This window comes from Ixodes scapularis, unplaced genomic scaffold, assembly GCF_016920785.2.
Source record: "Ixodes scapularis isolate PalLabHiFi unplaced genomic scaffold, ASM1692078v2 PGA_scaffold11__112_contigs__length_91849675, whole genome shotgun sequence".
NCBI lineage: Eukaryota > Metazoa > Arthropoda > Arachnida > Ixodida > Ixodidae > Ixodes > Ixodes scapularis.
This window is the reverse complement of record NW_024609837.1, coordinates 90,844,492-90,857,662: the sequence shown is the minus strand read 5'-3', so window position 1 is coordinate 90,857,662 and position 13,171 is coordinate 90,844,492. Positions and strand designations below refer to the sequence as shown.

Sequence of the window (13,171 nt, the reverse complement as noted above, 5' to 3'; positions counted from 1 at the left end):
CACCCGCAGTGCATATGGCTTGCAGGCGGGCTCCAGGCATCGGGACGGGAATCCGCAGATTGGGGCAGCAGCAGGGTCACCGAGACGGCAAAGTGTGTCGGGGAATGACACTTGCAGTCCTTGGATGGCAGCAAGTCCCCAGCTCCAGGTTCCCGGGGTTGGAGACGGAACCAGGCAGCAGGAGGACACGTGACGCCATCTTGATCACAGCGGAAGTAACCAAGTCTTTCGGGCCGGCAGGGGGACAGACAGCCTCGGTGATGATGACGTTGCCCCGGCGAATGATGACGCTGCCCCGGCATTGTTGTCCCCCTCGTGGGCCGCGCCATGACTCACACCCGCCTGGTACTGGAATGCAACCTGCGCTCTGCCCCCTCTCCCGTTTCTTTCCCCAAGAAGGAAGCTTCGGAAATTCCGAGCAAGGTGGAGCCGTCCAACTGAGGACACTCGACCAATCTCTGGGTGCACAAGGCCCCAGAGATAAAAAAAGGAGGCAGAGACAAAGGTGTCTTTTCTGCCGTGAGTCACGTGCATCGCACTGGCTCGGCTCGCGAAGTTATTGTGAAAATAGGTTTACGACTCCGCTTAATGTGAACACGGATGTCCACATACCAAGCTGACTCGCGTCACCCCGGACAATGGATTTGTTGGTGACTATTCGAAGAGGCAAAGTTCTTTGTAGCTGCTTTTGCTAACGATGCCTAATCGCTTCGATTTGCGGGCACAATGAAATGTCAAATGCGCCACCCTGTCCTTTCTTGTGATATTGAAACGATGCAGGGCTGCAATCGGGCAGGCTCGCCATCATTGTTATTTTTCAAACATGTTAGCTTTTACCTTAGGCTAAAATACAAATTCCTGTGGCCAGGTATAGCACAGCGACCTAACTTCGAAAAGTCTTGGAGCCGCGTGCTGCCCTGGCCAACGCGAACTAGGAGAGCACCGAATGCAACTCCCAGCCGCACAGGACAGCCACCTTGAACTGCAATGTTCGTAGAGGCCAAGCGCCGTAGCACGAGTTTATCCGCATCAGCAAGAACAGAAACCGATCCCAAATAAAAACAAACCCCGTGCCAATAGCAATACCAGACTATTTACGGCACCGATCGGCAACAACACGAGTTGCTCGACCCGGCGAGTACGCTGCCCGGCTGCCAAAGCCCGTCTGCAACAATACGAGTTGCTTAGCGACGTTAGTGGCGAGCGTACCGCCCGGCGGACGCACCGCCCGACTCCGCAGAGTCCGCGAAAATTTACAACTATTCACATATTTACAACTATTCGCATATTTACACCCCGGATCGTTCTGCTGAGCGTCAAAAACTCATCGGTGCTACCGTCGATTCCCAACGAACACCTTGAGTGCCGTGGTTCACGATCTCGTCCAGTGACCGCATGGCGGTCACCTTATCGGACACGCAATCATCTGGGGACGCTGTTCAACCTGTTGCACTGCCCGGTAAAACGATTGAACGGCTCCCGGACCCCGCGGCGTTTTCAAAATGAACGTCGATTTTACGGGGTTGCAACTCGATAGGTGGCCCTGAAAGGTTCCTAACGTTATAGTTGCGTGCGACGCTCACTGACTTTTGGCCGGAGTCGATCACGGGTAAACGGAACATACTAAATTCTAGTAGCCGAAAACCATGCTCACGCCAGTCCTCTGTCCCTTGATAGCGGGAAGGAAAGACGGAGTAAAAAGGAAATCATGTTGACACACTCAGTTTTCCCGGGGGGCCTTTGTTCCGGGGTCGCTTGGTCAACCTGATGGCTACTGGTCCGTCGACGCGGCGACGAAGGGCACCATCGGCGGTCTCCGCAACCTCGCTAGACTGGGACCTGTGTTGCAGGCACAGCGCATTTTCTCGCTCCGAGATACGCTTTTAGTTTGTGCGCTGACGGGGTGTCCACTCTGGGTGGGCCCCGCGAGCCGTCTCGAAGGCAAAAAGCTGCACTTGCTTCGTGTTGCGTCACCGTGCTTTGTTCGAGAACGGGCTTGACCTCGAAAAGCGCAGGTGCGCCTCCCCAGCGAAGTAGGCTGGCGTCGTCCCGAAAGGGAATGCCTCGGACGTATTCCGGGCGTTTAGTCACCTCCGTTTGGAAGCGAGCTCGGCTGAAAGGACACTGCATTGTATCCGTGCGTGGCTGGCGTGGCCACTAAGCCGTTGAGTGGCGTCGGGTGTCGGGCGTTCGCCTCTCCCTTTGTCAGCCTGTTTGATCCTTGGCCGGAAATTGACCTGGTTCGCTATCTTAGCGAAAGGAGATGGATGCTGCTGTCTTTGCAGTCCACGGAAAGTCGCACGTTGGGGCGCCAGATGTGGGATTCGAATTGCCTTACTGCACTCCGAGGTCGATCCCACTCCGTAGCTCGATGTTGAGGACTGCTACGGCCGGGTCCGTCCGGAGGCTGCCGTGGACTCCGAGGAGAGGATTCACTCCAAAACACAAAGATGCTGAAGAAGCGGGTTTATTTGGCTGCTGTGCCACCACGCTATGCCCGTCGGCAAAACTAATCAAAGAAAAGAACGGAAAAAAGGGTCGGCGCTGTCGCATTAGACAGATTCACCACGCTGCCGCATTAGGCAGATTCGTGGAAAGCTCCAGAAAGAACGAGGCTCCGTGGCCCAGAGCCTTCCCCGACGAGAGTCAGGGCCGCCGTTCGCGGCCGCTTATCTAGCCAGCGGAAAGTGGACGCGCCCGGGGTAGGTAGTGTGGCTTATCCCGCAGATGGGCCGCGTCCACAATCATTTCCGAAGGGTGCGCCGGAGGCACTTTCACCCAAAAGGGCGAGGGAAGTCGTTTTGGGCATAAGCCCATTTAATAAGGTTCAATAAAGTTGCTGACTGACTGACTGACTGGGCGAGGGAAGACACGCCCTCTTCGAGGAATGCGGCCTTACCCCCGTATCCGGGATGACGTCGCCATAACGCTCCCACGGCCTGCTTGTGCTAGGCCTAGATAAAGAGACGGGGAACACGTGGCTCCCACAATATATAATTGTGTTACGCAAAAAAAGAAAGCGGACGGAAAGAAAAACACGACGTTTGGGTCGACGCTACGGATTTCCCTCTTTAAAGTCGCGTTGGGCACGCGACGCAGCTCGGAGAGCGAAGCAACTGGTAGCGTAGCTCCCAATATCGATTGGTAGCGAAAGTAGGTCACTTCCTCGATTTTTAGTTCGTGCAGCCACCGCCTGGTGCCGTCAGTATTTGGAAAAGGTCCATTGTCGTGTCCAATCTGTGCTCTGGCCTTCGCTGATAACACCATCTCATTCACGGCTTTGGTATCTAGGAGGGCTGGAGACAAGATGATGATAAAAGCCACCAATCATGGAGAGCTTTTACCTTTGTCACACATGTACGTAAACAAGCGCATTCGTACACACGTGTAAGGAAGAATGAGTATTCGTGCAGGTGTAGGCGAGAAAACATGCGCACTCAAACCGATACAGTAAAAAGTGACCTTCAAAACGTAAAAATGCCGTTCAATTGTACAACGTAGCTTTTATTGCTTTTTGGTTTGAATATTAAAATAAATTTTCTCGATAAATACTTAAAATATTTTTAGTTGGAAACATTTCATGCGCCTGAAATCCTCCGTGTGACAAAACACATGCTCCTTTTCGTGGGGGACGGGGACAAATTGGAGAGATTCCAGATGGTGATGCTCTCGAAGGTTTATTTGGCAGAATTTAGTTTTACAAACTATGCACATCTAAATATGTGTACAAAGTTCGGGACATAATTGACGCTCGGTGGATCGCTCAAGTTCATACGAGAATGAGCACTCTTTCACTCGCAGCCCTTCCGTTCACCTTCACTTTTGGGCAGAAAGGGACTTGAAACCTGACTGGTGCCGCGTGACAAACTTCCGCCTTATAATCGGCTTGCAGACAACATAAACATCCGCCTAGCCCTCAACGACCATATACAAACCAGGAAGGAAATAGTTTTGTTGTTGTCATTCTTGTTTCAGCATTGCTATACATAAAAGTCACGTTCAACTTCTGCTCCACAACAACAACAAAAAAAAAAGAAGTGTTCGCGTGCACAGAAAGTTTGAACGCGAAATTTAAGAAAACGAAACGGTGATTTTTATCAAAAGGTTATAGCAAGTGCAGTCTTATTGCGACGATAGAAAAAAAGAAAGAACGGCCCGTGATCATGATCTCGGAGGCATCCTCAAGTGTACTCGGTGCAATGCCAGACCTTTGTTCCGATAAAAGAAACTTGAGCGTCGAGAATGCCCGCTTTACGCTGACCTGTGTAGATGATTTGCCAAGCGCTAATTGCGCTTAAGTGTTCCGATCGGCCTTCCTTTCGTTCTCACCAAAATTTCAATAGATTCCTGGTTCTTCGAAGGCTCTTCATTCAGCATTTCCAGCTATGTTCAGAGGGCATAGCTCACTTTCGTCAAATGAGGGTGCGCGCCAGTCTCAGCTTCTGTTCTCTTGAGGAACACTTGAACGGTACCTTCTGGTTCCCTTGGGAACAGAACATACTGAAATACCTTCAACTTTTCTCTTCAGCCCGAAAACTATTAAGAAAACATTTTCAGCTCGACTCCCGAAGAAAATATTAAATAACGTTTCGATTACGTTTTCGTTCCGCCTAAAGATATATTTACTTTCCGTTTGTCGGTTTTGTTTTCGTTTGGTTCCCTGACCCTGCTACCAAACATTGCTCACCGCTACTGAGGGGAGCAGTGCCGGGACTACTCAGATCAAATATCGCGAGCCCTGAGCAACGGGATTGGCTATCTGCATCAACCGGGAGGTCATGTGACATTCCAGTGACGACATCTCTCTACGTCACGCATCTCTGCTGGTGAGGACCACGCAACCTTCCCTTTCTTTGCGTTTTGTCGGTTGGCGTTATTTGGGTCTGTCGAACGTCAAGCTGATCGCTCCGCGAGCTTGTACGATCGGCCGCTGCGAAGCGCAGTTTACGGGTGGACCAAGGGGGTTACATTTTTGTAATGAGCCGCCGCAGACTGGAGACGTGCAGGCCGCCGCCAGGAATGCGTGGCAGAGAAAGGACGTCACTGGGAAAACACGTGACCCACCAGTTGATGCTGCGCAAATAGCAACTTTTCTGAGCAAACAAGATTACGTCGCGCAAACGACGCAGAAAAAAAAAAAAAAAAAAAAAAAAAAAGCCAACTTAATTTAGTGGCTCAGCCAGGAAGGGGGTTTATGGCCCCCTCCCTGGTTAAGGCACTGACTCGAGCAGACAATACGCAGCATTACACCACAACAACAACAACAAAAAAAATCTTGCCAGTTCTACGTTTTTCTACACGCCGCTGCCCACATCCTAACCGAAAACGCAAACACAAAAAGAAATATACTCCGTGAAGTGCGCACCCCGAAACCTTGAAGAAGAATGAAAGAAACAGAGTCTTGCAAATACTCCGTCGAAGCGCACTAACACAAGATGAGCTCCATTGGGAAATAACTATGAAAGGTTGCTCATAGATGGCGCCACAGGATAGATATTAATATCCATCGGGAAGGCAATTTTCAAGCTTTCACCGGAGAGCAAACTTGATCCTCCTATTTCCCTATTGCAATACGTGGAACGAAGATCTTATTCAAGATATGCTAAAAAAGAAATTACCTTCCACAGCGCCGTGTCAGAAAATGTATTGGCTCAGTGTTTCCTTCAGAAGAGTTCACGAATGACAGGTTGAACAAGGGGGCATTGCGAAAGAATTCAAGCTCCCGTAGAAAATCTCTAGCCTCGAGACCGGGACATGCGGGACCGCACTGGATATTGTTTTTCTTTTTTGTATTAAAACTGTTTCAAAGTCAATTAATCCAATGGTTGCTGAGCAGTCGGACCAAAACGTCGCCATCGGAAATGCATAGGGGCCGGGGGAGACTAGTGAAAAAGCCATTTGTATGAGAAATTTCTTGTGTCCAATAAACACATATGAATAATCCAAGATGTATAAGAAACTTCTCACAAGTTTCTTATATGGTTCTTAAATATCTTGTATGATTCATATGTGTTTAGTGGACACAAATTTCTCATACTCACGAGATATTTCAATAGGGAGGTGCGATATCCTTTAAGGAAAGCAGAACTACCTTTTCGACAATTTCCAGTCACACCCGACGACGGAAATGAGCGTTCAAATAAGCATTGTAGATGATAGAATTGAGTCAATGTCACCGTTGCAAAATATTAGCATTAGGACGAATTAAGTTACGAAGACTCACAAGCTGTAAGAGCAGTTCTCACGAGCAAACTTGTACGCGCCTTTCGAGCGTACCTATAGTTCATCGATGGCTAAATATCAACTCCTCTCACTTTCGAAAACTTTGGGATAATGAGCTATTTAAGGTTTAAAAACACTAATAAATACTACTTAATTTGCTTCGCGATAAATGGGATTTTATAGTTCAATCATACTTTAATAAACACGAGCAGAAATCAAGACCGTAGCTTCGGAACCATCTGGCCAAACTGACCTCGGGCCGCCAAAAACCAGGCTATCCCGTGGTATGAAATTGCACGTGATTCTCTACGGAGTCTATGCAACGACGGGCAGGATCGGGGCTGGCCGGCACCGTTGAGGCGGGCGTGTGCCAGGCGCGTCGTCTGCACCGCACTCTTCACCACGTTTTGGTGTCTACGACATTCGGCACCCTCTGTACAACCGTGGCATCAGTCTGCGCAGGTATGGAACTCCAAGAGACGGTGAGACGACGACGGCGGTTGTGACCCAAGAGACTGCAGGCCCCCAAGAAGCGCGCTGCACGGGCGCGCCACTCCCGTGGACACCACCGAGAGGACAACGTTGCTCACGTCACCGCCAGGAAAAACGAACAAAAGGGTGATGATGACGAGTATGTTGGCTACACCGTAGCCTTGAGTACACAATTGGTTGCGCCTCAATGCGTCCGCTAGAGGCGCAACCAAGCGCGCCAGTTATGGGAGGCGTATTTTATCAGAAAAAGGGGAACGCGGAAGTAACGCATCTATTGCACTCTAGAATGCCGAGATTAGAATATAAGTTTTTGTAAATGGGAGATAAAGTGTAGATCACATGGCTACGCGCATGCGTGGACGTGATGAAGATTATGCATTCCTTCCGTTCCGAACTTTTCAAATACAGTTGTCAGTGGCGCCTGCATGTCTGTTTTCCCCCTTGTGTCCGTTGTTTTTTGCGCCTTGGCGAGTTGCAAAGTTTGCCGGACCGTCTAAGAAACATTTAGGCGGAACTAGGCCGTAATATTTGACGTGCGGTCTTTCTAGGTGATACTGAGCACACTCGAGAGGATGGCGTTGGGACAACTTTTCCGTTTACAAACCAAAATCCACTGCCGCGGATGTCAGTGGGAAAGCGATGGAGTTTGAAGACATTGCTGCCGCAGTTGCCCTGTCGAATCCCGTGCGCGATACAGATGTCCTCCGATAATATTCTGCAGTTTCTGTGGTTATTCCTGCAGCTTATTACCGAACAATGGTGTCCGCTCACCAAAAGATTGTAACTGGATGCACTAGCTCTAATTAAATCTGGAAGAAACGGAGGAAATCGTGAAGAAAACAAGTCAACTTGGAGCAACACACACATTCAAGGCGTTCATTAGGGTTTCCCGCTCGTTCCTAACCTACCAGCAAGGAGGAAAGCACCGGTAGCCCTTTTCTCTCTTGCTCTGTTTCAGTACTCCTTGGATAAAACGATGAATGCTATGAGGAAGGAGATCGGAGAAGTTTCTTTGGACGAGCTCGGGAAGAAACTACAATGGACACAAAAGGCACGTTGGGGAGCATTATCTAGGTCACCGCAGCACAATGGAGCCAAAAGGATCTAGCTCGCTTGCACGACAGACTGCGGCTACGTATTTCAGCAGACATGAAGGCACTCTACCTATTTCCATTCCAAAAGTTGCAACCGGCGACTTACGACCAGAGGATATTACGACCAGACTTGAGAGACTTTGTGACTGATAAATAATGTTCTGGGTACACGCTTCTTTTGTAATAATAAAGCTGTCATCTTTAGAGGTGTGCTGCGTATGAGACCCTTTCGAGGTGTCCGGAAGCTTGTTGGTGAAATGTTTGTCATCTGTTGGTCTAGCTCGATGCTGGCCTCTGCATCGTCGAAAACAGGGGGGGGGGGGGGGGAAGGAGGGAAAGGGAACGCGGCGCAAAGCGGAGGCTGCCATATTAAAACCGCTTACGTTGCCAGCATAGGTTTCGCAGTGGAGAAGTTGCTGCCATATACGGCGGACGAAGTTTTACTTTCTTTTTCGTTTTGGAAAGAATGTATTGTTGTGTTATATAAGTCCTCCTGCATACTAACAACGAAGTTTAATTATATTTGTCTTGTTTACTCGGCTTGAAACCCTAAAAACAGGTTTTGGCAACTTATTGCTTCCATCATTTGGGAGTACGCAGGCAGTTATCTCGCTGTTCTGGTTTCGGTTACGAAAGCAAGGCAAAACGCCTGTAGTTCCCGCCCTCAGTACACTTGGACACCTTCCACACTTTGACACCGGATAACTAGATTGTGGCGACGCACAATCACCAGCATTTTGGCGCTATAAAACCTCGTCGTCGTCTGCTTCAGGGAAGCACGGCCGCCCGCTACACAGTCACGCGGGACAGAGGAACGTCCGTCGACCGACGCCGCCGAGGCAATAAAACCGCCGTTCCTTTTCTATGTTGGGATTCGCTCGTCACCACGACGCAGCATCCCACAAGATAAACAAGGATTTAGATTTGCTTCAGAGGTCACTTTCGCCGCTTCCTCACCGTCGAGCAGCCGGATCAGCTGACGGCAATCCGCGGATGAAAGGCTTCAGCATCAACAGCCTAGAGCCACTACAACAGCCCAAGTGCACTCTCACGATGCGGGCGACGCGGGCTTCTGTCAATCCAGGGGCAGACCCAAGGGGGAGGCGGGAGGCGACGGGGGCGGCCGCCTACCCCCCAAACAGTCGACCCCCCGCCCCCTTCTTGGGGGGCGATTTGACATGGGTGGATTCCCCGAAATAAAACCAACTCCCGCCCTGCCAGGTGGTAGGAAGCTCGGTACTCAAGGACGAGGGTTCGAAATAGGGTAGGCCGCACCTAGCAGGCGCACACACTTGGAGAACCACTCCGTCGCTTAGACTGAAGTCCGCGGCGGCGGTTTCGAAGCACGGCAGAAGTTAGAGCCAAAAGTCGACGCAGCGGCGCACATCTAGGGGCCGTCGGCGCAGTGTGGTTCTGCGGCGGTTAAAACAAAAGGCGCAACCGGAGTCCTGTTTATCTTGCTTTAGAGTTTAGATTTTCCCTCCCCCTCGCCCCCCCCCCCAAAAAAAAAAAAAAAAAAAAACGAAAAAAAAAAAACGGAGTTCTTGATCCGCCCCTGGGTCAACCGGTAGCCCAGCACAAACCGCGTGAACGTTCCAGCTCTTCGTCATGACACGCTGTTGCAGAAAGCAGGGTGAAATACAACTACACGGACCACCGAATCAAATGCACTGTTGTCGTAAATATTGGCTTGTGATTGCGCCTTTGTATATCATCTTATTCGTTTTGCTGGAGACGCAACCGACGGGCATAACAAAATCGTTTGCGTATTCCGCATACCTCGCAAAAGCACTTACCTTGCGAAAAGCGCGAAACACGGAGTCCGCACCGCCCTGACTCACCAGACTTTTATTTACTTTAGAGCAGTTTGTACCTGCTAGTAGGTATGTCTAGTGAAACTGCAACTTGAAACTAGGGGCAATGCCAGAGAGAAAAGTGACGAAGTTGAGAAAGCATGCTCGCTCTCTCCAATTTTTGAACTCTCAAGTGATTGTACCATAATAAATTCATCAACACCTTTTTCCAAAATAAAGAAAAAAACGCTACGTTCACTACGTAAAAAATGGTCTCAGTTCATGCATCCGTAGGCAGGTAGGAAACGTTGCCCTAATTTATTCACACCGCATGACGAGCGCAACAAATTCACAAGAGATTTACAAGAAAATATCAGTGGTGACTTATGTTTCTCTGAAATTCTGTATGACCGGTCGTTTGCAGGACCGAATCATCTACTCGGGCGGTGTGCGTCGCTGTGCAAACGCCAACAACACGAAGCATAACAACGGCAGGTCTAGGTCAAGAATCCGTAGCCCATTGTTCAATTAAAACGACGTAATTTTGTTGAAAACGCCCGCAGCTTTTTACTCACGGTATGCGTCGAGAATCTTCCACATTTTGAAACGGAACGAAGGAAGATTTACTTTTAAAAGCGCTCGCTGCGTCCTCCCGGACCAGTTGGACCGGATCAGCTGACGACGACGACGGAACTAAACCCGTTGAATTTTAACGCCACAATAACCAATTTGCGCTTCGTGTTAGTATGGGATTCTACCTCCAAGCACCGCACGACACAGCACGAACGTTTCAACTCTTTGTCGCATCGCCGTGTTTCACCAAACCTATCTCTATGCACCAAACAGAACAAGATCGCCGAAGTCAACGGAGCGCTGTCGTGAACCTTGGCTTGTGGTTGCGCACTCGTGGACCCTGTGACTCCCTTCGCTTTCTAAGCACGCACGACGATTACGAATGATACTTTCCGTCTTCCGGGACCATCACAAGGGCACTTCTCCGGTCACGTCTTCGCTACATGTGCTGGCAAACCGCGTCAAACGTGGTCAAACCGAAGCGCCGAAGCAATACCGGCGCCATGTTGAAACTTGAACGTGCGTTGTTGCTAGATTTTCTCCGACCAAACAAAAACAACGAAAGCAAACCGGCTCTAGCTTCCAGCGTACATCGGCGTTGCGCAGTGGCCAGATTTTCTCCGTCAGCTCTAACTTAAAGACAACCTATAGATGCAGCAACACTGGTCTCAAGTTTTAACATGGCGGCCCCCACGGAGCGCCGTAAATTCTGAGGAGGGTGCATTGGAAGCGGCGGCACCTTCCCCCCCCTGGTCGAAAACCGCCACAGCAGGCGTCGGCATTTCATTTCTTTTTGGTCATGAATTGTGACAGAAGTGAAGCACGATAATGAAACAACTGACTCGTTCGTTCAATTATAGGGTTTCGACTAGAGCAATCGCACTTTTTTTCGGGTGGCACATGACAGTGAAGATGTCCAATATATGGGATTCTCCTCTCCTTTCTTTCGTGTGTTGATGTGCTTGAAGAAGACGAGTAAGTTTTGAGTCAGCGCTGTGTTCCTTCTACTTGTCCTTGTGTTTTTTGCGCCGTTTTAAAATGTTAACTATGCACCACCGTCTAGCCCAGCTCCAAACATCACTGCTAATCGCAAGCACTTGTTAAAATTCAAAATCGCACGCTTTCCAAGTTACTTCATGTCTGTGTTTTTTGGCTGAAGGTTACCCAGCCGCACGACAGTGTTCGCTCCACACGAGGACAGGATCTACAGACACGCGTCAAGCAGTTTTGTAGCATGTTTGCTTCGTGCTTTCAACAACTCCGCAGACAGTTCTTTTATGGCCAATGTGACCCCACAAGGAAGAAACACGCCTAAGACTGTCCGCAGACTGCCTTTTGTATGATGTCGTAGCAAAAGCGGCCGCAGCACTAAAAACGTTAAATCGAAAAAGAAAACAAAAATCACTTGCCTTCACTTTCTGTTGACGGTCTGCTTTCCGATCCTTCGTAGAAAATAAAACGAAATTTAAAACGAGCGAAACAAAACGACAGATTTAACGCGAGCGCGACGTCGACTTGGTCCCGAGCGAGGTCTTTCCAGCGCACTGCTCACACGACACGCGCCCACGGATTCCCAACGCTCTATGCTCAGCCCGGTCCGCTTTTCAAGCCGGGAGCTTTTGTCCTTTGACGGGGAGAAGCGACCAATCAGATACGAGCAGCCGTCAGAAACGCCGGCGGGGAGGAAAAAAGACGCATCCTTTTCCCTCGCCCTCTGACGGCAGCCATTCTCTGTGCAAACAACATTACACACTGGCGTGCAATAGAAACGGAAGACCTTGGGGAAAAAAAAAAAAAAAAAAAAAGCCATATAAGCACACCTCCTCTGAAAGTGGAAACACGGATGAAGCCTCCCCCTGTCTTTAGCAGTACGTCAAATAAAACCACAAGACTTAAAAAAAAAGAAAGAGTGACATAAAAAAAATAAAGCATAGCTCCTAGAAAATGGCTTACACAGAAGAAACCTCATTTTGAGTAAGTTCATAGCGTAACAGTCAATTTCGTCCATTTAGCAGATGGGCTCGATCATAGGGTTTAAAGTTTTTCAGCCTGGCAAACAAGCCCACCGAACCTTAAGAAAGATAAATAAGAAAAATAAAACGCTGCTTTGTGTAACTACAAACACAGACGAAACCTTTTTTTCTTTGACAGATTATAATGTAGCCAACGATATACGTAATTCATTCAAAAGGACTCAGTCATTGTTAATTATTCCTCTCTTCATTCACACTTTGTATTCCTATCGCCGCGCCACTTCTAGCGTATCAGCAATGGCAATAACCTTGGCATTGTTTGACCTCTCACTTTTCGGGCACCGGACCATTTATACTCTATCTCAGTCATTCTCAAATGGGGCTCCACGGACTCTATATAAACACTGTTGTTGCCAGTGCAGGTACGATAAGTAGGGACATAAGGGATCATTTGCCTATATTTGTATGTTTTAAAACTCAACAATTATCCAGCGGCGCTAGTAAACATTTTACTTTTCAACCTGTGACAGACCGCCAACTGCGGTGTTTTCGAAGTACACTCATGGAAACTAACTGGAGCCCTGTATTCTTGAGAAAGTTCGTGAACAGCGCGTATGATGAGTTCATAAGTACATTCACGTCAATTTACGTCGCATCTTTTCCGTACAAGACTGTCACGATTAAAAAGCGTATAAGGAAACCATGGGTTGCCCCGTTTATTTTAGCAATGATACGGAAAAAAAAACGATATTATCAGACCTACCTCTCGTCAAGAGATGACGATGATAATACTGCGTTCAAGAAATATCGCAATCAACTTACATCTGCGCTAAAAAAGGCAAAGTCAGATTATCACAAACGTCTCTTTCATGCCGCGCACAAAAAGAGCCCCGCCATTGTATGGCAGTCTACAAACACAGTACTTCAACGTAACAATAAAAAGCAATCAAAATAGATACGCTTTCGATTTCAGGTGAAAATGTGTCGGGAATTGATTATTTTAATCGCCATTTTACAAACTTAC

The 13,171-nt window shown here is 48.7% G+C and overlaps 1 protein-coding gene across 4 annotated transcripts in view; it reads right to left on the bottom strand.

The window, feature by feature from the left end:
* LOC8031367 (alpha-2-macroglobulin-like protein 1) overlaps nucleotides 1–11,840 on the bottom strand; it is a 209,204-nt gene extending 197,364 nt beyond the window's left edge. For 3 of the 4 annotated variants that reach the window (XM_029988211.4, XM_029988219.4, XM_029988229.4), the window contains exon 1: nucleotides 11,584–11,771. The gene's annotated coding sequence lies outside the window, so the exon portion shown is untranslated. Of the gene's footprint in view, nucleotides 1–11,583 lie in introns of all 4 variants that reach the window. The other variant, XM_029988207.4, reaches the window with a different exon arrangement.
* Nucleotides 11,841–13,171: the final 1,331 nt, after the last annotated feature.